Raw genomic sequence first — 25,493 nt, 5'->3', positions numbered from 1 at the left:
GCTCGGGGAATAAGGAATAAGATCAAAGACGGTAAGTGTGAGTTGAGGAAAGGTTGAGGAAGGGGTGTCATGGCGGCGGCAGCACCCCGTCAGCGGAATCTTCTACGACAGGAAGTGTCAGGTAGGGAACGTACGAGGGCGGTTCAAAGTGAAAACACAACGGGGAGTACCTTCACTAATTGAATGTGCTGGTATAGGATATGTTTTGCCTTTAAAATCACAATGAATAAGATTCCATGGACAGGGGGCCCTGATCCTAGATCAGCAAGCCTACTCAGAGGCACTTTTTAAATATGAACCCAGGTATCAGTTTGATGGAGATATACAATAATCTCCCCTTTGACTTTGCGGTCAACATGAATCGCCGCCATTATGGAAAAAATTACATTAGTGGCCTGTTTGTGTTAAAAGGTGATTTATTTGGGGGTCAATCACAATGTATGTTTGAGTGACAGTGTGTCACCTATTAAGCGTCGTTCTGAAGGCAGCTGGACAGCCGTCTGGTCGGCGAAGCGGCAGAGGATCATGTGCTCCTAAATGGAGAGAGAACAGAGAGAGAGATGAAGGGAGAGCAGAGAGAGAGAGAGAGATGGAGGGAGAACAGAGAGAGAGAGATGGAGGGAGAGCACAGAGAGAGAGAGAGGGGGATGGAGGGAGAAGAGAGAGATGGAGGGAGCACAGAGAGATGGAGGGAGAGCAGAGAGAGAGAGAGAGTTGGAGGGAGAACAGAGAGAGAGAGAGATGGAGGGAGAGCACAGAGAGAGAGGGATGGAGGGAGAGCACAGAGAGAAAGAGATGGAGGGAGGGAGAGCACAGAGAGAAAGAGATGGAGGGAGAAGAGAGAGATGGAGGGAGAGCACAGAGAGAGATGGAGGGAGAGCACAGAGAGAGAGATGGAGGGAGAGCACAGAGAGAGAGATGGAGGGAGGGAGAGCACAGAGAGAGAGATGGAGGGAGAACAGAGAGAGAGAGAGATGGAGGGAGAACAGAGAGAGAGAGATGGAGGGAGATCAGAGAGAGAGAGAGATGGAGGGAGATCAGAGAGAGAGAGAGATGGAGGGAGATCACAGAGAGAGATGGAGGGAGAGCACAGAGAGAGAGATGGAGGGAGAACAGAGAGAGAGATGGAGGGAGAACAGAGAGAGAGATGGAGGGAGATCACAGAGAGAGAGATGGAGGGAGATCACAGAGAGAGAGATGGAAGGAGAGCACAGAGAGAGAGATGGAAGGAGAGCACAGAGAGAGAGATGAAGGAGAGCACAGAGAGAGAGATGGAAATACAGCACAGAGAGAGATGGAGGGAGAACACAGAGCGAGAGATGGAGGGAGAACAGAGCGAGAGATGGAGGGAGAACAGAGCGAGAGATGGAGGGAGAACAGAGCGAGAGATGGAGGGAGAACAGAGCGAGAGATGGAGGGAGAACAGAGCGAGAGATGGAGGGAGAACACATAAAAAGAGATGGAGGGAGAACACAGAGAGCGAGAATGTTAACTCAAACTCACCCCACACACAGCTACAGCTAAAACTCATCAGCTGATACACCAATATATACACACATGAATAAGTTGCTTTGGATAAAAGCATCTGCTAAATGGCATATTTATTAAATGTTTTATTTACACAGACTTCAACCAACCCCAGCAGCAGAATGTTCGTTCCTGGCTTTCCTGAAAGTCTCTGTATAAAGCCATACTGTACATCATTAGAGCCACATCTCTGACCTCTGGGAGGATCAGTCTCCTTCCTGCTCTTACCATTTCCTCATTTTTCTTCCCCAGAAGATACAAACACCAAAACCCAGGGAACAGTAGGCATCTTCTCATGTCTTTCTTTATCCACCATCTTGTCATCTTCCACACCCCTTTTTCTACAACCCTATGGTAAAAACCCCAACCCCAGGAGGACACTAGTTATCCTCTAGCTCTAAGTGATTCCATTCTTCACTGTGGAAGGATCAGGACAGTACCGTCCTAGCCAAGGTTCAAACACTATGACTCAGCGCCAAGCGCCAATACCTCACATCATTAGCGTTGTATTACAGCCGCGGAGTGCTATCTGTCATGGCGCTCCTCTGTCAGTCTGTTCAACTAGCTCAGGGGGGAAAGAGTGCACACCCGAGACTGTGATTGGTTGGTTCACTGTGTTACAGTAGCAGTGAAATGCCATATTGGTTTCTGTTAGCCACCACCACAGCCACTGGCCTAAGGTTTTAGAGTGAGGTGATGAGGAAATTCAGCAACTCTGAGGACATCTGAAGTTGCTAAAAAAATGTTCTTCATTTTGGCCTTTAGCCTTCATCAGGGTTTTAGAGTGGAAATAACGTAGTCGCAGTAAAACAGTCTCTCCTCGCTAAGACGAGGAGCAAAACACTAAAGGAAGCACCAGTGACTAGATCAATAAAAAAGTGGTCAGAGTAAGCAGATGCTAAGCTACAGAACTGTTTTGCTAGCACAGACTGGAACATGTTCCGGGATTCCTCCGATGGTATTGAGGAGAACACCACATCAGTTGTTGGCTTCATCAATAAGTGCATCGATGACGTCGTCCCCACAGTGACCGTACGTACATACCCCAACCAGAAGCCATGGATTACAGGCAACATCCGCACTGAGCTAAAGGCTAGAGCTGCCGCTTTCAAGGAGCGGGACTCTAACCCGGAAGCTTATAAGAAATCCTGCTATGCCCTACGACGAACCATCAAACAGGCAAAGCGTCAATACAGGACTAAGATCGAATCATACAACACCGGCTCTGACGCTCGTCGGATGTGGCAAGCCTTGCAAACCATTACAGACTACAAAGGGAAGCACAGCCGAGTGCTGCCTAGTGACACGAGCCTACCAGAGGAGCTAAACTACTTCTATGCTCGCTTCGAGGCAAATAACACAAACATGCATGAGAGCACCAGCTGTTCTGGAAGACTGTGTGATCATGCTCTCCACAGCCGATGTGAGTAAGACCTATAAACTGGTCAACATTCACAAGGCCAGACGGGTTACCAGGACGTGTACTGTGATCATGCGCTGACCAACTGGCAAGTGTCTTCACTGACATTTTCAACCTCTCCCTGTCCGAGCCTGTAATACCAACATGTTTTAAGAAGACCACCATAGTGCCTGTGCCCAAGAACACTATGGTAATCTGCCTAAACGACTACCGACCCGTAGCACTCACGTCTGTAGCCATGAAGTGCTTTGAAAGGCTGGTCATGGCTCACATCAACACCACTATCCCAGAAACCCTAGACCCACTACAATTTGCATACCGCCCCAACAGATCAACAGATGATGCGATCTCTATTGCACTCCACACTGCCCTTTCCCACCTGAACAAAAGGAACACCTACAGTGAGGGAAAAAAGTATTTGATCCCCTGCTGATTTTGTACGTTTGCCCACTGACAAAGAAATTATCAGTCTATAATTTTAATGGTAGGTTTATTTGAACAGTGAAAGACAGAATAACAACAAAAAAATCCAGAAAACTCTCGTACAACGCTGTGTACTACTCCCTTCACAGAACAGCGCAAGCTGGCTCTAACCAGAATAGAAAGATGAGTGGGAGGCCCCGGTGCACAACTGAGCAAGAGGACAAGTACATTAGAACGTCTAGTTTGACAAACAGATGCCTCACAAGTCCTCAACTGGCAGCTTCATTAAATAGTACACGCACAACACTAGTCTCAACGTCAACAGTGAAGAGGCGACGCCGGAATGCTGGCCTTCTAGGCAGAGTTCCTCTGTCCAGTGTCTGTGTTCTTTTGCCCATCTTAATATTTTATTTTTATTGGCCAGTCTGAGATATGGCTTTTTCTTTGCAACTCTGCCTAGAAGGCCAGCATCCCAGAGTCACCTCTTCACTGATGACGTTGAGACTGGTGTTTTGCGGGCACTATTTAATGAAGCTGCCAGTTGAGGACTTGTGAGGCATCAATATGATGTTAATTTTAATGGACAAAAAATGTGCTTTTCTTTCAAAAACTAGGACATTTCTAAGTGACCCTAAACTTTTGAATGGTAGTGTATATTTGACTCAAAACAATAATTTCAAACCTTGCTTATATTTGTTTATTATCACATACAGCACATGGCCTAAAGTATCTGGACACATGCTGGTCCAACATCTCATTCCAAAATCATTCCAAAAGCATTCATTTGGAGTTGGTCCCCCCTTTGCTGCTATAACTAATAGTTGTACTAGTTCCCATCCTGACAGACACCTCGTTAAGTTCGCTGATGACACTGCCTTGATCAGCCTGTTGCATGATGACGAGGAACATCATGGCCCGGTCCTAGATGACTTTGTAGAGTGGTGTGAGGAATCACACTTGGTCCTCAATACCAACAAGACCAAAGAGATGTGCATAGACTTCAGGAGGTGTACATCACCTACCTCTGCAACATCTATCAGAGGTCAGAATATAGAGATAGTAAAGGTATACAAAAACCTGGGTGTCCTCTTGGACAATAAGCTTCAGTGGAGTAAATGTACAGACCTGATCTACAAAAAGAGCCAACAGACTGTACTTTCTCAAAAAGCTGGGATCTTATAATGTAGACTGTACTATACGTACTATATCTGTTTTACAAATCTTCCATTGAGAGTATTTTAACTTTTTGTATTGTTTGTTGGTTTGGCAATGCCACTGTCAGCCAGAGAAATATGCTGAGAAGGATTAATACCACATTCAAACAGACAGGCCTGGATGAGATCTTTAAGGTCAGGGCCCTCCGCAAGGCTCATAAAATCATTTTAGACCCAAGCCACCCCCTGTACCCCTGTTTTTTTTAAATGTTTTATTGGTATGTAACTGTTATGAAAGTTGTAATGGCAATTTTGTTTTGTATTTAAACGCCACTTTAAATGTGTACATGACACTGCAACAACATTTCCCCATGGGGACAATAAAGTCAGTAAGTAAGTAATAACAGCCTCAGCTCTGGGGCGGCAGGTAGCCTAGTGGTTAGAGCGTTGGGAATCCCCGAGCTGACAAGGTAAAAATCTGTCGTTCTGCCCCTGAACAAGGCAGTTAACCCACTGTACTCAGGTGGCTGTCATTGTAAATAAGAATTTGTTCTTAACTGACTTGCCTAGTTAAATAAAGGTTACATTTAAAACATAAAAAAATTAAAACTATTCTGGGAAGGCTTTCCACTAGATGTTGGAACATTGCTGCGGGACTTGCTTCCATTTAGCCACAAGAGCATTAGTGAGGTTGGGCACTGATGTTGGGCGATTAGGCCTGGCTCGCAGTCGGAACTCTAATTCATCTCAAAGGTGTTCGATGGGGCTTTGTGTGGGCCAGTCAAGTTCTTCCACACCTATCTCGACAAACTATTTCTGTATGGACCTCGCTTTGTGCAAGGGGGCATTGTCATGCTGAAACAGGAAAGGGCCTTCCCCAAACTGTTGCCACAAAGTTGGAAGCACAGAATCATCTAGAATGTCATTGTATGCTGTAGGGTTAAGATTTCCCTTCACTGGAACTAAGGAGCCTAGCCCAAACCATGAAAAACAGCCCCAGACCATTATTCCTCCCCCACCAAAATGTACAGTTGGCACTATGCATTGAGGCAGGTAGCGTTCTTCTGGCACCTGATAAACCCAGATTAGTCCGTTGGACTGCCAGACGGTGAAGTGTGATTCATCAGTCCAGAGAACGTGTTTCCACTTCTTCAGAGTCCAATGGCGGCGAGCATTACACCACTCCAGCCGACGCTTGGCATTGCGCATGGTGATCTTAGGCTTGTGCTCGGCTGCTTGGCCGTGGAAAACCATTTCATGAAGCTCCCGACAAACAGTTATTGTGCTGATGTTGCTTCCAGAGGCAGTTTGGAACTCGGTAGTGAGTGTTGCAACCGAGGACACTTGGTTATACGCACTTCAGCACTTGGCGGTCCCGTTCTGTGAGCTTGTGTGGCCTACCACATCACGTCTGAGCCGCTGTTGCTCCTAAAGGTTTCCACTTCATAATAACAGCACTTACAGTTGACCAGGGCAACTCTAGCAGGGCAGAAATTTGACAACCTGAGTTGTTGAAAAGGTGGCATCCTATAACGGTGAGCTCCTCAGTAAGGCCATTCTACTGCCAATGTTTGTGTGGCTGAAATAGCCGAATCTCCTAATTTGAAGGGGTGTCCTAATACTTTTGAATATATAGTGAATGTCTCTCTATTATGCGTGGGAATAATTTGGAACAGATTTCCAAAAATAAAATCACGTGGAGCTGATTTGGTGTTGTTTTTACAGTCTTAAGTCCAACAAAAATTATTATAATTGTATTTTTTTTCAGAAAACTTGGGGGGCCAAATAAAGTCAAATGCAGGCCAAATTCGGCATAAGGGCCGCCAGTGGGGGAACCCTGCCATACATCATTAAGATGATTAAGATGATAATGATGTCATTATCTCCTACCAGTTCAGTACACTGTCAGTGTCAAGCAATAAGACTCTGATACTCTGAAAAGGCATCCTGCCTTCCTTGAAGTAATCACTGATCTGACATAGAGCCTTGCTTTTACCTACCAAATATTGATGACTCCAAGGAAGGGAGTGAAGTAAGGATGCATTTGTCCTCCTGTGTGGCTCAGTTGGTAGAGCATTGCGCTTGCAACAACAGGGTTATGGGTTCGATTCCCACAGAGGACAAGTACATCTGCAAAATTACTAAAATGTACATTTGGTATAGTATTTGAACCTCCGTTGACCTCAATCAAGACATGAACTTCCTCAACATTCAGTTTCTTGACCGTCGATCTACTCATGATGATTAATGATGTTGTTGTTTTGGAATTGCTTGTTTTTTGTTGCTGTTGCTTTACAGCGCCTTGACATTTCTTTATGTAATGAATAGCGCTATAAAAGTTGTATAAATTATTATTATTATTAGTGGTATCGTAACGATGTAGTTCCTGTAAAAGCTGGCTTTAGTTCCCAGGATACATTCAGGATAAATCAGGTAGGAGAGCTATTTCTGAGGTCAGATAGTTTATTCTCTCTCTCTCCCCTCCTCTCTCTCTGCAGAGAGTCAGCAAAAGGAAAAGAACATGACTAGGACTCCACTTGAAATTAAACCATGCATGTGTTTTGCATCTAAAACAGGGCTCTTCGGAGTCTATTAGGTTTTAGTTATGCTATATATATATATAAATAAATAACCTCTTGTAATTCCCGGCAAGGGAGCAACAGGTTTCAGCATGAGTGTAAATTATTATGCTTTATAACTGAGGGGTCAAAACTGTTGTAGCCTGTGTAGGAGAACACTGTTCGCAATTATCATAAATAAAAAAAACAAAATTAAATCTGACTTAGTTCAAGCTTCGCTGCTGATATGATATGCATCCAAACAAATAATACATTGCGTGGGAAATCTAACCCTCATTTGAAATGAATTGAACCTACCTTGTAACTCAGTGTCTCCAGAAACCTTTTGCTGCAAAAAAGAGAGAATTTGAAAGTGAGTGATTTTGAGAATAATGCTCAGAGAAAAGACGATTAAAGTGTAAAAACTTTTCAGTAAATCTCCACGTTGTGCTTTTCTGTGGGAAAACTATTTGTATTGCATTGTACTAGTGTCTATTGTTTACACTGCCATTCACATACTAAGTCCATCTTCTTTTGTCTTGATAAGTCATGATATAACAAACTATCTTCTGATGATAAACTCCATATGTGACAAAAACAATGCTCATTTTGAGCAAGTTCTTTATCCGATGTCCTGGGAAACAGGCAGTTTGTTTGTGATGTTAAAGAGTAGCGAGAAAGAGCTTAAAGCTAGCTAATAATCGACATGGCACCGAAGACGTCAAAGGTCATGTCACGTCACGGGTAGTCAGACCACTCAGTTGAGGACTCCAATGTTTCACTTGGCCGGCTATAGCCTCTCGGTCACAAACTCCATACCTAGGTACTGTAAAAATGATGTACACACATCCAAAGCTCCTGAGCAGGTGCTGAATATAGAAAACTCAGGTATTCTGCAGGTTGCACTTCAACACCTGGGAATTTGAACTTGGTATGTTGACTCTTGGTGAAAGTTTGTCTTCAGGACCATAACCTGAGGACGAACTAGTTAAGGCTGTGGTGTACTGCAGAGTAGCATGAATACTGACACTGCTACAGGGCCCACCTCATATCCAGTAACAGCCTTTAGCTATGCCAGTAGCAATGATATACCACAACCTTCAGTGCATTCTCTCTTTAGAATACCATGTTTTGTGGTCATTGAGGCCTTTGTGTTGTCAACATGTCATGTATCTTTCCTCCTAGTTCTCATACCAGCCACTTCACACACCAGCCAGTCAGAGTGCTGTCATGACAACAGGAACAACAGCATAAAAAAATAGCTCCTACATTTTTCTCCCTCTCCCTCGTGTTCATGCCCTCAAGCACAATTCACACTCTTCATACCTCAGCCTAGGAAAATATCAAGGCATCAAACGCATAAGTTGTTTCGGCTCGGCCCCAGAATTAAATGAGCAGAAGACATTTTCGGAGTGATCAGGGATTCATGTTCGCCAACTTATTTGGTTATGCAGTAGTTTTTTTACTCTGTCATTTTGTGACAGCAGCCCTGTAGTGAAAGATCATTCTCCTAATGCTGATTGAATGGACTGAATGAGAGAGCAGGGTGACACAGAAGTCGTAGATGCTGTGAAAGAAAACATAAGCCAGAGACCAACGCAGATAGAGAAGGAGGCAGAGAGGTACAAATGACGATGGAGAGACCGGTGGAGCGAGAGAGAGGGAGAGAGAGAGGCAGAAATGGTGGGAGATACAGTCGATAAAGATAACAGAAGAAGATGGGTAAGGAGGCACAAGATAAAGACAACTTAGACAGACAGACAGACAGACAGACAGACAGACAGACAGACAGACAGACAGACAGACAGACAGACAGACAGACATTGAGACAGAGAGACAGGCAGAAAGACATACATTGAGACAGAGAGACAGGCAGAAAGACATACATTGAGACAGAGAGACAGGCAGACAGACATACATTGAGACAGACAGGGAGACAGACAGACCTCCTGGGGAAGGTGAACTTCAGCGTGTTCTGGACGAAGCCGTAGCAGCAGGGGCTGACCACGAAGGTCGCTCCCGCCTGGATACACTGCTCTACCACCATGTCTGTCGCAACGCCACACGCATGGAGGGCCACCTGGAGACACACACGTTAAAACATAGGCACACACATTCACACACGTTAAACACAGGCACACACGCACACAAATTTGTTAAAAATTACCCAATCAGAACACCCTCTTTCTCTGCATACATCACATCATCACGATACAATACACCTCATTGGAAAACATCTCGGATAGCAAACCTAACCCTGAGTCAATAGGGAAAACAAACCGAACCGTTTGGAGAAGAAAATAAAAAATCACTGATTAACTAGTTAAAGAAGCCGTTTGATGCTGAACGTGTGGAGTAAACAAACTTTTGAGTCGTTTAGCAGTAGAGGCACGGTGGGACCGGGTTTCCCATTGAGCAGGTAAACTGTGCCTGACGCTCTGCATCTCAATAGACATTACCAGAGGAGTGGTTAGAGGATGCTGGGTGGAGAGAGAGAGAGCAAGAGAGAGAGAGAGAGATGGAGAGAGAGAGATGGAGAGAAAGAGATGGAGAGAAAGAGATGGAGAGAAAGAGAGAACCTCTAGGACTCTACTGTAGCAGACTGTTTTCCTAATATCCTTGTCCTGGGGGCCCACTTCAAGTCGATATCCATTAGTACAGTGATAGTTGATCAGTTGACAAATTGATTCCGGAGTGTTAGTACTGTCTGAAATACATCAGATAAGCGCCATGGTTGGGGTACTCGAGGAGAGGTTTGGTAAACACTGGATTAGTAGATGTTGATAATTCTGAGGAGAGCCTCTTCGACTGAGAGCTAAGACATTTCCATCAAAATCCCATAACATCTATGGTAGGTGGACTTGAGCACCTGGAACCCCTTTTAGTTGGGAGTAGGTTGGACCAGGGCCAGGCAGCCATGTTAGCTCCCCATTAACATTACAAGGGGAATATTTAAACAATGCTATGTAGCTATCTGAATGTCGAGAACTAGAACAAAATATATAACATTGTAAAAGTTGTCCTAACTCTCTAAAGATTATGGCTCTGGGTAGTACTTATCAGTCTACTGTTACTACTGGTAATTTTCAATCAGCACCCTGGCATTGGAGCCCAGTCAGAAACACTAGCTAGCTAACGCCTAAGTATTTCTCCAACGTCATCAGCTCTGAATGGAGGATCCAAAATTAGGTGTTGGGAGAACTTCAAAAAGAACCCCAGAGACAATTTTCGAGATAATACATGTTGATTCGGCCACGTCCACGTACAACAGATTCTGTTCAATGTGCGAGACAGCCTCTTCCAAGACTTGAGACTCTAATTATAGCAAATCCCCCGCTAAAGAGCAATTAACGACCATTCTTTCGGGATGAACGTCCCCTAACGTTACTTTAAGTCCACATCAAATGTATCGTGGCAGGCTGACTGCTGTAATCCATCACAGCGGTAATATATACCACCTGCTCCTTCACATCCACGTCACAGCTTGGCTTTTCTCTGTGGATTCTGACATTTCCGTAACTATAAAACCGCAGCCAAGTTTTTGTATACGCTCCTCTCTCATTCTGTGGTGGCGGCAGAAGGCTTCAGAACACCTCAGCCAGGCATTTCCAGGGAGAGTTGGACGGGCTCCTGAGAAATACACTGCAGCCTAGAGATTTAAGGGACCTTAATCCTCCTGTTGTTTGGCTGCCAATGTAACGCCGGAGCGCCTCTCCCCCGACCACACCGGGGCCCTGCAGTACCGTGGCCTGGGTTGGCTTGTCTTTGGCATGACTATCTGGAGGCATCGTTCCAGTCACGTAGGGGAACTAGAAGACAGGTACTTATAGGAGGACCAGAGTGCTGGAATGTTAGATGCAACTCTTTAAGCCAGGGTTCCTTAGTCTTTTGTCCTGGAGGCATACTGTAGATTCAGGTTTTCATTCCAACAACATGGCAGCATCTCGTTAAACCTATTATACCAGTGAAGGGAAATCCCTGTGAAATGGTGCATTGAGGTCAGTATAGGCAAAGTATCAGAAGTAGAATGGCCGACAACAGCAATTCCACAAAGACCACCAGCGACTTCAGCACGAGCAGTGGAAAAGAAAAGATTAAGAGTAGAAGCTACTAGCCACATATTGGGAACACATTCCGAGGCATCCTTCTGCCTTTTTTATCGTCGGCCATCTTGGAAGCTAGCCCTCCTCCTTGTAGTAATGTGATAAAGATGGAAGTCCTTCCTGCCAACCAGACCAGAGGAATGTTGTTGTTGGCTGTTTTGCATTTCTGAGGAGGAAGCACTGCATATAAATTCCAAATGTATTCTTTGTTCTTGAAACACTTGGAGGGTACTACTCTGTGTGCTTGTATTGGTTACTTACTCAAGAGGGAGCGTTGCAAAGGAAAACACAGACACACCATGTGATAAAACAAGACTAAAGAAACAATTGGAAAACTAGACTAAAGAAAGGAACTGTCCATGTGGGGAGAGCCTGTTTCCATTAAGCCAGAGGCTTCTGTGGAGGCCGGTATCAATTATGGATTAATGCGAGCCGATAAAGGCTGGAGGATTGTTTGGAAAAAAGCACTCTTTATTAGTCTCACCCGTCTTTTGGGGGGTGGGTGGGAGGGTGGGTGGGAGGGGATCTTATAGAAGATTCTGGTCCACAATATTTTTTTCCCCCTCTCATCTTTGCATGAGTACAACTTCTCTTCATAATGAATAACAACAGGCAGTGGGCTGAAATATGAGCTCTGAAACTCATTATTCACAGCTAATACACCCTGGTCCACACACACACACACACACACACACACAGTCTCAGTGTGAAAAACACTTCACAGTTAACCACGGCAATATATCACACCCAGTGTGCATCGGTGCTTATTACCTTGGTATTGAATTAACATTTTTCCCCGGTATTACTTTCTACACATCGTGGTTGATTTGCACTCTTATCAAATACTGTATCATAAATGATGTACTTGTCAGGGCTATAGGGGGCTGTCAGTGATGAGCAGAGATAACCGACCTACAGTACCTACCACACAGAGCAGCTTTGCTTTGACTCCCACTGTTCTAGTCTACTCAGAGCCTAAAACGCATCTACCCCTGCTGGGTGGAGAGGGCTAGGGAGGGAGAGGGGGGGAAGAGAGAGTGGTGGGGAGATAGAGAGAGGGGGAGAAAGCAGAGAGTGAAAGAGGAGAGAGAATGAAGGGAGAAAGATAAATAGATACTGCGATAGAGAGAGGAAGAGGGAGCGAAAGAGAAAAGAGAGAGAGCGAGCGAGAAAGAGAGAGAAGATAAAGGGACAGCATTGAAGACTGACGCAGCTCCAGGTCAGATCTTCTCAGCAGTATCCAGACGTTACGCTCCACTACTCTCTCTTCCTCTGAGGACCTGGCTCAATGTGTCTCCCCAAAGAGAGGAGTGGTGGTGAGGTGTAGGCCTCAGCCATCACTCTAGTACAAGGAGAGGAGGGATACACTGGTGGATATTCTATGAGATGAGATCTATGGAGGACAAACCCTCGTCTCCAACAGAGCAGCTCTGATGCCAAACTGATTACACACCTGGCTCGGCACACGCCTTGCTCTTCCAAAATGAGAGAGCAAGCCTCCATGGCTAAGAATAGGGAACAAGCTAATTAGCCTGAGTAAATGACTATCTAGGGCTATAAATGGAGTCATGTATAATACACACTGGGATTATTCAGTATGATGGGCTGCACCTGGGGGTGAGGGAGTGGGCACTAACTGACAGGACTAAATAATATGCCGTGCATACACACCATGGACAGGTGCACACGCACTAACACACACTACATGGCTGAGTCCACACAGATAATGTGTTAGAAACTCTGGGCTATTAAAAAGTTAAAACTCCTCTGCACAAAACCAAGGGAATTGTTTCTCAATAAATCTTTCTCCTTAACGCATAAACACTTGCTAAAGGTCTCTCCACCTGTGTGTGTGTGTGAGTGTGTAGAAAAACATACCCTGACTACAGTAGATACCAAACACACTCCCCAACCCACACAGTACTGTGGAGAGTACATTGCTGTGGAGCAGGTCTCCATGAAGTGGCTGGTCTGGATCTGTAGTTAGGCACTAGATCTAATAACAGCAGGTATAAATATACCTTCTATTGGTGCCACAGACAGAGAGATGGGAGGAGGAAACTTTCAGCACAATATACACTATAAATACAAAAGTATGTGGACACCCCTTCAAATTAGTGGATTCAGCTATTTCAGCCACACCTGTTGCTGACAGGTGTAAAATCGAGCACACTGCCATGCAATCTCAATAGGAAAACATTGGTAGTAGAATGGCCTTACTGAAGAGCTCAATGACTTTCATCGTTTGCACCGTCATAGGATGTCACCTTTCCAACAAGTCAGTCCGTCAAATTTCTGCCCTGCTAGAGCTGCCCTGGTCAACTGAAAGTGCTGTTATTGTGAAGTGTAAATGTCTAGGAGCAACAACGGCTCAGCCGCAAAGTGGTAGGCCACACAAGCTCACAGAACGGGACCGCTGACTGCTGAAGCGCGTACAAATCGTCTTTCATCGGTTGCAACACTCACCCCCGAGTTCCAAACTGCCTCTGGAAGCAACGTCAGCACAATAACTGTTTGTTGGGAGCTTCATGAAATAGCTTTCCATGTCCAAGCAGCCGCACACAAGCCTAAGATCCCCATGCGCAATGCTAAGCGCTGGCTGGAGTGGTGGAAAGCTCACCGTCATTGGACTCTGGAGCAGTGGAAACGCATTCTCTGGAGTGATTAATCACGCTTCACCATCTGGTAGTCCACGGACTAATCTGTATTTGGCGGAAGCCAGGAGAACGCTATCTGCCACAATGCATAATGCCAACTGTAAAGTTTGGTGGAGGAGGAATAATTGTCTGGGGCTGTTTTTCATGGTTTGGGCAAGGCCCCTTAGTTCCAATGAAGGGAAATCATAACGCTACAGCATACAATGACATTCTAGATGATTCTGTGCTTGCAACTTTGTGGCAACAGTTTGAAGAAGGCCCTTTCCTGTTTCAGCATGACAATGCCCCCTTGCACAAAGCGAGGTCCATACAGAAATAGTTTGTCGAGATAGGTGTGGAAGAACTTGACTGGCCCACACAAAGCCCCATCGAACACCTTTGAGATGAATTAGAGTTCCGACTGCGAGCCAGGCCTAATCGCCCAACATCAGTGCCCAACCTCACTAATGCTCTTGTGGCTAAATGGAAGCAAGTCCCGCAGCAATGTTCCAACATCTAGTGGAAAGCCTTCCCAGAATAGTTTTAATTTTTTTATGTTTTAAATGTAACCTTTATTTAACTAGGCAAGTCAGTTAAGAACAAATTCTTATTTACAATGACAGCCACCTGAGTACAGTGGGTTAACTGCCTTGTTCAGGGGCAGAACGACAGATTTTTACCTTGTCAGCTCGGGGATTCCCAACCTCAACCCCATCAAACACCTTTGGGATGAATTGGAACACCGACTGTGATCCAGGCCTTATCGCCCAACATCAATGCCCGACCTCACTAATGTTCTTGTGGCTGAATGGAAGCAAGAGTGGAGGCTATTATAGCAGCAAAGGGGGGACCAACTCCATATTAATGCCCATCATTTTGGAATGAGATGTTCGACAAGGAGGTGTCCACATACTTTTGGTCATGTAGTGTACCTTCTATTGGTGTCACAGACAAAGAGATTGGAGGGAGGAGGAAGCCTTCAGCACAATGTCTCGTCTGAAACTCACTACGATGACTCACTGTCTGAACACCTCGTAACATAATGTACCTGGGAGAATAGATGGGCATAGAATACATTTTACATTTTGTTTTTAAAAAGGTATCACCGCAGATACTGAGATGAGCGAGATGCAAGACTTTTCCTCACACAGTATCTGTGCACGTGCACGCGTTCGCTTCACACATTCACAGTGGAGAAGTTCAGCCTCGAGCAACGCTCTTAAGTTGTGGAAATTGACCCACTACGCTGTTTCTTTCTGCATCTACGTCATATCACAGAGTCTACCTCTAACATCATGACCTCTTTTAGGGAGGGACTGATAGACAAACCTCCTGGACCTCAGCCTGGGGGAAGCAGGGAGAAGCAGCAAGCCTGAAGTACAGTACAGATTCTAGTCTGAATCTCAGCTATGACGACTCACTCTGTCTGAACACCTAGTAACATAACGTACTGGAAGGAGAGACGGCCATAACATGTTTAACATTTAGATTTAAACATTATGTTTCGCATATTTTAGAGACATGATATACTGTAATATAACACAATAGACATTTAGTTGTCCAATCAATTATTATGAACGATGATCTGACACTTGATAGTTGAAGGTGAATGTTTTCATTGTATCTGTCCCTATCAAATAAATACATGATTAACACCAACACTTAGCATCTAGGTTTAATACACACTAAGGCCTTACAGTTCATTTGGGGCGAGGGAGATTACTTCCTACCCTGGTTAACCCCGACTGAACTCTGACCTCACCGTGATGAGTGAAGTGACACAACGAGGAAGTTAGCATCCAAGCTGGTTGAACCAAGCTAATGAATTCCTAAATCAAACAAGCACCTGTTCTGTGGCCAACAACCAACACAAGCAGAATCAAAATAGACCTGATAATAGCGTAATTAACGACAACTCGTTTAATTTGGGACTAATTAGGCAGTTCAGGTCGTTAGAGTGCCGCTGATGAACGTGGGCTTTTATTCGATTCTGGCAGGAGAGGAGAGGAATTGAAATACACTGCGGGAGACCCACACACACACACACACACACACACACACACACACACACACACACACACACACACACACACACACACACAGTAAATTGTAGGCTCTAATTTCATCTGGCCCAGACTCTGTGTGGAGGAGAGAGAGGAGAGAACAAGTGAAGTAACTTAGAACTGTGGTAGCAGCGGCTCGCTGAGTGAAATAAACCACAATTACAATTATCTAGCACAGCAAGGGAGACTTGTGTGTGTGAACGAGCGACAACACACACATGCACACACACGCACCCACACACACGCGCTGGTTGATACAGATGCAAACGAGTCAACTAGCGGAGTCAAGATGATTCATGTGGTCAAAATGAGAGGTCAACGTCATAAACGGTGCAAATAGCTGGGGAGTTGAAATATTTTGCCTTTATGATAAACATTTACTCTTCCGAACGGTTATTCCTTCTAACCTCTGCCTGAATAGCACATATTGCTCCTACATCTTTTGGCAGGGCGTTTGTTTACGCTCCACTTCAACGCTCTGCAAAATAAGCAATTAAGAGGGAAATGTGTTTTCTTTTCAAAGTATTGGAGGAGGAGGCGGCGGGGGAGAAAAAGGTACTGCTAATGAAAACGAAGCACTGAAAAGCTTGGCCGTAATGTTCTTCTGACAGAATCCTCAGAGAAGGGAAGGACAAGGTCCCCATTATAATCAATTGGAGAGCAGAAGTTACCAAAATGAGCAGTAAAACGTTTTTCTAAGGAAATGCCATCTTTGTTTCCTCTCAAACATTCAAACATACGGATGTGGGCTAAACTTATCGCAAAATAAGTTCCAGGAGATCATTCTAAATCCATAACTGAACAAAAAAGGAATCCTGCTGCTCTACTCTGTGACAATGTAGATAAGACACTTTGAGAGCAGCAAGACTGTGGAGGATTCCTTTCGTGTGCAAACTGAGTCTTCTCTCAAGTGTCACATTGACAACTTGAGAAGATGAGCCATCTAGAAGTACTGGTGAAATCAAACCGTTTGTTAAGCTGTCTTTGACACTAGTAAGTCTCATGGTGTACAGTAAGTACGTCAAGTAAAAGAGATGGAATGAGCTTCTGTGTTAATGTCTGTGTAGTGAATATGAATGTCTCAGTGGGTTAGACTAGCATAGTTCTGGCAACACCTTGTTGTGGGCTTGATTTCCTTATGGGACACACAAACTGAATGCACGTGCCACTGTCAACGTCGACAGTCCTGTAAGTCCCTTCAGACAAAAGCATCTGTTAAATGACCATATTACATTATATCAAAAATAAGTTCTAATATAATATTCATCTGTACTCACCCCTATGTGGAAGGGTCCAGTGAAGTAGTCCAGGTTGGCCTGGATGAAGCCTATGTTGGTCAGGCCCGGTTCAGCACTCCTCACCTTCCCCCTAACCAGAGACTCCTCCTTGTTCTCTATCAGGATCACCTACAGTTAACCATGCAAGATTACCGCTTCCTTTTAGCTAATCAACTCTGGTCCTCTGTTGCTCAGTTGGTAGAGCATTGCTCTTGTTACGGCAAAACAAATGGATTCCCGGGACCAACCGTATGTAAAAAATGTATGCACGCATGACTAATTCCCTTTGGATAAAAGTGTCTGCTAAATGGCATATTATTTATTTATATATTATTACCTCTTACACTTTGCTAATCTAATGTTACTCTTAGTTGACTCTTACCTCCAAGGTTATGAATAGCTTACTGGACAGCTATAGGCTAAAAGTCTAAGATTTATTTGGGGAAAAAAATACAATTCTACAGTGTAAAATACTTAAATTCTCCTACTAAGACTGTTATTTGCAAAGAAATGAATGAGATACAACATGCTCGAAAATCAAAAATCCTCTGGAAAAACACAACACGAATGTGTAACTCTGTATCAATTATGTCAAGCCACCCTAATGCGAGCAAATGGAGAGCTAGTTTCAACTTGGTAGGCAAGACAGTTTCAACTTTCAACCTACCTGGCAGTCGGGCAGCGTGTGAGCCAGAACGATCCCGATGTGGCCCTGGAAAAACACAACACGGAAAAAGACAAGACAAATGCACACGGAGGAAAAACAAGGCTCAAAGAGGAGCCGAGCACATCAAAGGGGTTGGGTGATCAGTGGCGGCCTACCGCTCTGTCCATTCCAATATTGACCCATTACCCACCCAGTCAGCGCTACTGCTGTGAAGTGTACTGTACACTCCCTTCATCACTCCACTCCCTCTCCGTCTCTCTCCTGTCTGTCTGGCTGTGCATGGAATAACAAGGGTTTTCAAAAAGAGAGAGGGGAAAGAAGATAAGAGGAGAAATGCACCCTTTCATCCTGATTTCTGACAGACAGACTAATGAGGACAGACCGACGGAGAGGGATGGAAGGATAGAGAGATGGATCGAAGGACTGACGGACGCACCCCTCCGCTGCAGAAATCCACCACTGTGTCCCCCGGCCGGGCCAGCTCCGTCACCATGGCGACCAGGTTGTTCAGCTGCTGCCGTTTCCTCGTGGCGCGGACGTCAGACACCTTCCCTGCAGACAGAGCTGAAGATTCAGTAAAAAGGAATGTTGTGCTTATGCAATAGAATTATAATATATGCCATTCATCAGATGCTTTAATATTGGTGTCCCCAGCGGGAATCGAACCCACGAGCCTTCACTAACTTATGTAAGTCTCATATAAGTGAAATAAGAAGGTATTGGATGGAATGGTAATATCACCATCTTCATATCTGTACAATACCAGAAACTTTTTGCTTAGTTTCAATGTTTGACTGGAAGATGAATCAACAGTATCCAGTCGCAGTACAGTCAATTCAGGTGTGACATATTTCCTGTTCTCCTTCAAACATGTTTTGAATTGCTTTATTTCTTCTACCCTTTCATTCTGTCTTTCCGTTTCAGGAAGGAACCTTCATAAAAAAACTTTTATTACCCAGGAAGATGCTCTCTTTTCTTCATATGAATGCAGAAGTGCCAGGCAGCGTTCCTACTTCATGTGTCCCTGCTTTGAAGTGCACAACATTCTGTCACACTGTGTTTTACAGGCACAGAGCTATGATGATACAGCACATGCTGTAATCCAGCTACAAGGGCCACTCATCATCATCCCTCATCAACAACAGTTTCTACCGACCGAGTGCAAAACACCATTCAACAGGGTGAAACAAAACAAGCGACAGAGCCAAAATGGAGTGGAAACTTTTCTGCTACTGCAAAGAAACAGAGCCACTTTAGTGGTATGCAGCCTCACAGGATGTACGTGATTAACGCAATACACATTTTTATCCCCGTGTTCCTCCTCATCCAACTCCTGTCTCTCGTTGGCGGCGGTGAGCCAAGCGTGGCGTGTGTCTGCGGTACCGTTTCTGGCCCATAAATCTTGAGTGATGATTGCTTCGTTTACCCCGGTGCCATGCTATGATACCCGCTGGAATATCAGAAACACATTAATGGTGGCCTTCCCTTCTCTCCCCAGATCACTGCCGCCTCCGCAAATTGATATACGGGCGATGCACACTCACAGACACACATACACAGGCCGGGTGGCGGGCTGAGAGAGAAGCGACGACAGTAGCGGCGGGGTACGTCTATATTCTCCTCACACTAATACAAATAAGGAATTTCACAGCCCTTGCCCTCGCCATCGTTATTTACCTCGCACCGCTTCATATTAAACCGACTCCCAAGAGTACAAGAGAATAGAAAAAGCAAAGAGAGGAGCACGTCAAAAACCATGGGGTGGTATTGACCAGGTAGCAGCAGCAACTTTTCATTTAGATGAGTTATTCAGATCCACGTCTGTTCTCCAATAAATAGCCCGGCCTCCTGTGAGGCCTACTATTGAGCGCTTTTATGCCATTGGATTGGAGGAGCGCTTCGGGGTCTTAATTGACAATTGCCTTGCGCGGTGGGATGACAGCTGAAACAAAACGCCGAATGGTAAACCTGGGACGTGACGAGTGGTACAATGCAGAGAGATGAGATGAAGGCAGGGTGAGTGCGAGAGACACGCGAGGGGCCAAAGCCCAACAATAAGGCTGACATGAATGATACAGTGTTTTATGAGAGGCCGAGTACAGAGTAGAGGCAACAGAGACGTGGCTCTGGGGCCAGTTCATTTACATTTTACATTTACGTCATTTAGCAGACGCTCTTATCCAGAGCGACTTACAAATTGGTGCATTCACCTTATGATATCCAGTGGAACAACCACTTTACAATAGTACATCTATATCTTTTTTTTTGGGGGGGGGGGGGTAGAAGGATTACTTTATCCTATCCCAGGTATAGGATAAGTTCAGGAGGATTCAACACTGTAGAGTATTCAGATAAAAATGCATTGGGTAGAAGAGAAATGCCTCTCTGTCATGTAGAATGGGGAATCATGTTAACTCTACACAAGACATTTCTATCACCACTATTCGGGTACGGGCCTGTGGGATGGATGAGTGGGATGGTAGGAGAGGTCATTTCGTGGCTCACCAACAACCACTCCACTGTAAGCATGAAAGTGTTGATGAAGAGGGGGCAGCACTAGACGGAAGTAGAGAGGCCATTGTCTAGTACAGACTGAGAGAGCTGGACCTGGGTCTTTCATCCTTCTTTATCCTTCTCTCATCTGCAGCAGAGAGGAGTGACCGTGACCCACATGGCCCTGGCTGAATAGCCGTAATTGTGCAACCAGCAATTTCCATTCTGCAACACCCAGCATTTTCCACCCAGCGAACCGTTCTCACATGAATAGAATGAGAATAGAAACCGAAAAACTTTACAAGTAGGACAAATATAGTATGAAATAGCAGTGAGTGTATAACAACGTAGTTATTACACTGTAGTTTGGCTGATGAAGTTGTGACTGTGTTTTTGCCTTATACAGTAGTTATTACACTGTAGTTTGGCTGATGAAGTTGTGACTGTGTTTTTGCCTTATACAGACAGTAGTTATTACACTGTAGTTTGGCTGATGAAGTTGTGACTGTGTTTTTGCCTTATACAGTAGTTATTACACTGTAGTTTGGCTGATGAAGTTGTGATTGTGTTTTTGCCTTATACAGTAGTTATTATACACTGTAGTTTGGCTGATGAAGTTGTGACTGTGTTTTTGCCTTATACAGACAGTAGTTATTACACTGTAGTTTGGCTGATGAAGTTGTGACTGTGTTTTTGCCTTATACAGTAGTTACTATACACTGTAGTTTGGCTGATGAAGTTGTGATTGTGTTTTTGCCTTATACAGTAGTTATTATACACTGTAGTTTGGCTGATGAAGTTGTGACTGTGTTTTTGCCTTATACAGTAGTTATTACACTGTAGTTTGGCTGATGAAGTTGTGATTGTGTTTTTGCCTTATTTACAGCTGAATTAGCTAAGGGTCTTGGGGAACCACAGCAAAGTCCAACTCCTAATTTAGAGAGATAAACACATGCTGATCTATTAGACTGGTCTGTGGCTGGTTTCCTACACTGTCAGCACGTATCCCGAGATCATTCACACACATACAGACAGACACACTTTATGCAGCCGGAGGAAATTACCTAACAACTCCTATAGGTTTACCCATTAATCTCCCCAATCAAGTGTTAATTAAAAACCTTAAAGGACATATCCATTTCAAAATCCTCAGCTTGTAAGGAAGCACTAATCCTATCATTTATTTATTTAACTCTAAACTACCGGTACTCCAGTTAGGTTGCATGGTGCACCTGGTAGCCTGAAGTGATTGGCTAAGGACAGAGTGTCTGTCAATCTGCACTACTATGTCTGTCACTGCTGGAAAGATGTAATATCATATCAGCATGATGTCAAGTGCTATCACTCTGCAGCATGTACTCGGTGTTATACCAATTGCATGTCTCCCAGGAACTGTGTGTGTGTGTGTGTGTGTGTAAACTCTCTGTCATCATCAGCTCCAGTTCAAACCCCACAGGGGATTATGCTACTCTGTTACAGGGAGGGGAGACTTCTGATATGGAACACGGAACACCACAAGATTCCCAGTGCTCCGGATGGAGATTACGACAACAGGGCAGGGTATGGTAAGGCAGGGTATGGTAGGGCAGGGTATGGTAAGGCAGGGTATGGTAAGGCAGGGTAAGGTAAGGCAGGGTAAGGTAAGGCAGGGTATGGTAGGGCAGGGTATGGTATGGTAAGGCGGGGTATGGTAGGGCAGGGTATGGTAAGGCAGGGTAAGGCAATGCAGGGTAAGGTAAGGCAGAGTATGGTAAGGCAGAGTATGGTAAGGCAGGGAGGGTATGGTGGGGCAGGGTATGGTAAGGCAGGTTATGGTAAGGCAGGGTATGGTAGGGCAGGGTATGGTAGGGCAGGGTAAGGTAAGGCAAGGTATGGTAAGGCAGGGTATGGTAGGGCAGGGAATGGTAAGGCAGGGTATGGTAAGGCAGGGTATGGTAGGGCAGATTATAGTAAGGCAGGGTATGGTGTAGTAAGGCAGGGTATGGTAAGGCAGGGTATAGTAAGGCAGGGTATGGTAAGGCAGGGTATGGTATAGTAAGGCAGGGTATAGTAAGGCAGGGTATGGTATAGTAAGGCAGGGTATGGTAGGGCAGGGTATGGTGAGGCAGGGTATGGTGAGGCAGGGTATGGTGGGGCAGGGTATGGTCAGGCAGGGTACGGTAAGGCAGGGTACGGTAAGGCAGGGTATGGTAAGGCAGGGTATGGTGTAGTAAGGCAGGGTATGGTAGGGCAGGGTATGGTATAGTAAGGCAGGGTATGGTTTGGAAGGCAGGGTATGGTAGTGTAAGGCAGGGTATGATAAGGCAGGGTATGGTAGGGCAGGGTATGGTACGGCAGGGTATGGTAGGGCAGGGTAAGGTGGGGCAGAGTATGGTAAGGCAGGGTATGGTATAGTAAGGCAGGGTATGGTAAGGCAGGGTATGGTATAGTAAGGCAGGGTATGGTAAGGCAGGGTACGGTAAGGCAGGGTATGGTAAGGCAGGGTATGGTATAGTAAGGCAGGGTATGGTAGGGCAGGGTATGGTATAGTAAGGCAGGGTATGGTTTGGAAGGCAGGGTATGGTATAGTAAGGCAGGGTATGATAAGGCAGGGTATGGTAGGGCAGGGTATGGTAAGGCAGGGTATGGTAGGGCAGGGTAAGGTGGGGCAGAGTATGGTAAGGCAGGGTATGGTATAGTAAGGCAGGGTATGGTAAGGCAGGGTATGGTATAGTAAGGCAGGGTATGGTAAGGCAGGGTATGGTAAGGCAGGGTATGGTAGGGCAGGGCATGGTAGGGCAGGGTACGGTATAGTAAGGCAGGGTATGGTAGGGCAGGGTAAGGTAGGGCAGGGTAAGGTAAGGCAGGGAGGGTATGGTAAGGCAGGGTATGGTAAGGCAGGGTATAGTAAGGCAGGGAATGGTAAGGCAGGGTATGGTAAGGCAGGGTATGGTAAGGCAGGGTATGGTATAGTAAGGCAGGGTATGGTAAGGCAGGGTATGGTATAGTAAGGCAGGGTATGGTAAGGCAGGGTATGGTAAGGCAGGGTATGGTATAGTAAGGCAGGGTATAGTAAGGCAGGGTATAGTAAGGCAGGGAATGGTAAGGCAGGGTATGGTAAGGCAGGGTATGGTAAGGCAGGGTATGGTATAGTAAGGCAGGGTATGGTAAGGCAGGGTATGGTAAGGCAGGGTATGGTAGGGCAGGGTATGGTGGGCAGGGAATGGTAAGGCAGGGTATGGTAAGGCAGGGTAAGGTGGGGCAGAGTATAGTAAGGCAGGGTATGGTATAGTAAGGCAGGGTATGGTAGGGCAGGGTATGGCATAGTAAGGCAGGGTATGGTAAGGCAGGGTATGGTGGTGTAAGGCAGGGTATGGTGAGGCAGGGTATGGTGAGGCAGGGTATGGTGGGGCAGGGTATGGTAAGGCAGGGTACGGTAAGGCAGGGTATGGTAAGGCAGGGTATGGTATAGTAAGGCAGGGTATGGTAAGGCAGGGTATGGTCGAGTAAGGCAGGGTATGGTATAGTAAGGCAGAGTATGGTTTAGTAAGGCAGGGTATGGTAAGGCAGGGTATGGTAGGGCAGGGTATGGTACGGCAGGGTATGGCAAGGCAGGGTATGGTAGGCAGGGTACGGTAAGGCAGGGTACGGTAAGGCAGGGTATGGTATGGCAGGGTATGGTATGGCAGGGTATGGTAAGGCAGGGTATGGTAAGGCAGTGTATGGTAAGGCAGGGTATGGTAAGCAGGGTATGGTAAGGCAGGGTATGGTAAAACAGGGTATGGTAAGGCAGGGTATGGTAGGGCAGGGTAAGGTATAGTAAGGCAGGGTATGGCAAGGCAGGGTATGGTAGGGCAGGGTATGGCAAGGCAGGGTATGGTTAGGCAGGGTATGGTCAGGCAAGGTATGGTAGGGCAGGGTATGGTAAGGCAGGGTAAGGTATAGTAAGGCAGGGTACGGTAAGGCAGGGTACGGTAAGGCAGGGTATGGTAAGGCAGGGTATGGTCTGGTCAGGCAGGGTATGGTAAGGCAGGGTATGGTAAGGCAGGGTAGGGTACGGTAAGGCAGGGTACGGTAAGGCAGGGTACGGTAAGGCAGGGTACGGTAAAGCAGGGTATGGTAAGGCAGGGTATGGCAAGGCAGGGTATGGTAAGGCAGGGTATGGTAAGGCAGGGTATGGTAAGGCAGGGTATGGTAGGGCAGGGTATGGTAGGGCAGGGTATGGCCGGGAAGACCTCCTTAGTCTGCTTTAGGAAGAGGACCGTTGGGAAGGTGTGAAGAGGGTCGTTTCATTTCAGCAAGCCATGACACCCACCATCTCAGACTGCACTGAAATGGTTTCTGTAGTTAGAAACAGAAAAGATGATTTGATTTATCTTTCAACAAAATAATGTTTCACGAATGCTAACATATCAGTTTCTGACTACAGAAATGATTTCAGAACAATCTGAGATGGTGGTGTTGAAATCGTCTTTCTAGTGCTTTTTGAGGTGGAACGACTCAAGGGCAAAGCACACACACCCTGGGAAGGGCGAAGCGCCAGCCCTATTTATAACTATGCAGGACCTCAGGCGTTTTCCTGGTTTCCTTCGTCCCTTTGTTGACAGAGGCTTTTCGGGTATGCGTGAGCACACCTGAAACATTCTGGCTGGAGTTGGAGACTGCAGAGAGAGGGTGTATAATTAATTTTATAATGACGGTTGTAACAACATGGCTGCATCCCATTCCCATTCACGCCCTGAGAATTTTAAATGGGAGTTTTTATTTAAGGTTTCCGGATCTAATAACCACTAAACAACGTCTGCTCGCACTAATTGCGGTTGCCTGGCTGCCTACTTAAGACTAACAAGTGCTAAAATAGCCTTATACACCTGTAGTTACAATGCTCTCTCCCTTGTAGTTGTGCACCCAAAAAAAACAAGCAATTCCTTATTAGTTCATTCATTCACTCAGTCTGATGTAGCCTACAGTCTTCAGCCATTAATCCAATCAAGTACTGCTTCTAATAAAATAGAATACAATATTCCTGGTGTTCTGGTTTAGTGTGATAACGCGTTATTGTTTTTCTGTCGTTTTCCCAGCAGGCACCAGGTCATGATTAGTGCACATGCTGGACTGGACTGTAGTCCACCCAGCCAAGACGTCTCCTTTCCCATGAAATGAGCCAAACCCCATCCCATACTCTCCTCCAAC

The 25,493-nt window shown here is 45.5% G+C and overlaps 1 pseudogene; it reads right to left on the bottom strand.

Moving 5' to 3' along the window:
- LOC115191583 (glutathione S-transferase C-terminal domain-containing protein-like) overlaps window positions 1-25,493 on the bottom strand; it is a 62,608-nt pseudogene that overhangs the window by 747 nt on the left and 36,368 nt on the right.

Source organism: Salmo trutta, chromosome 4 (assembly GCF_901001165.1).
Source record: "Salmo trutta chromosome 4, fSalTru1.1, whole genome shotgun sequence".
NCBI classification, from domain to species: Eukaryota; Metazoa; Chordata; class Actinopteri; order Salmoniformes; family Salmonidae; genus Salmo; species Salmo trutta.
The sequence above is the reverse complement of the archived record's forward strand: the minus strand, read 5'-3'. Positions and strand labels throughout refer to the sequence as shown.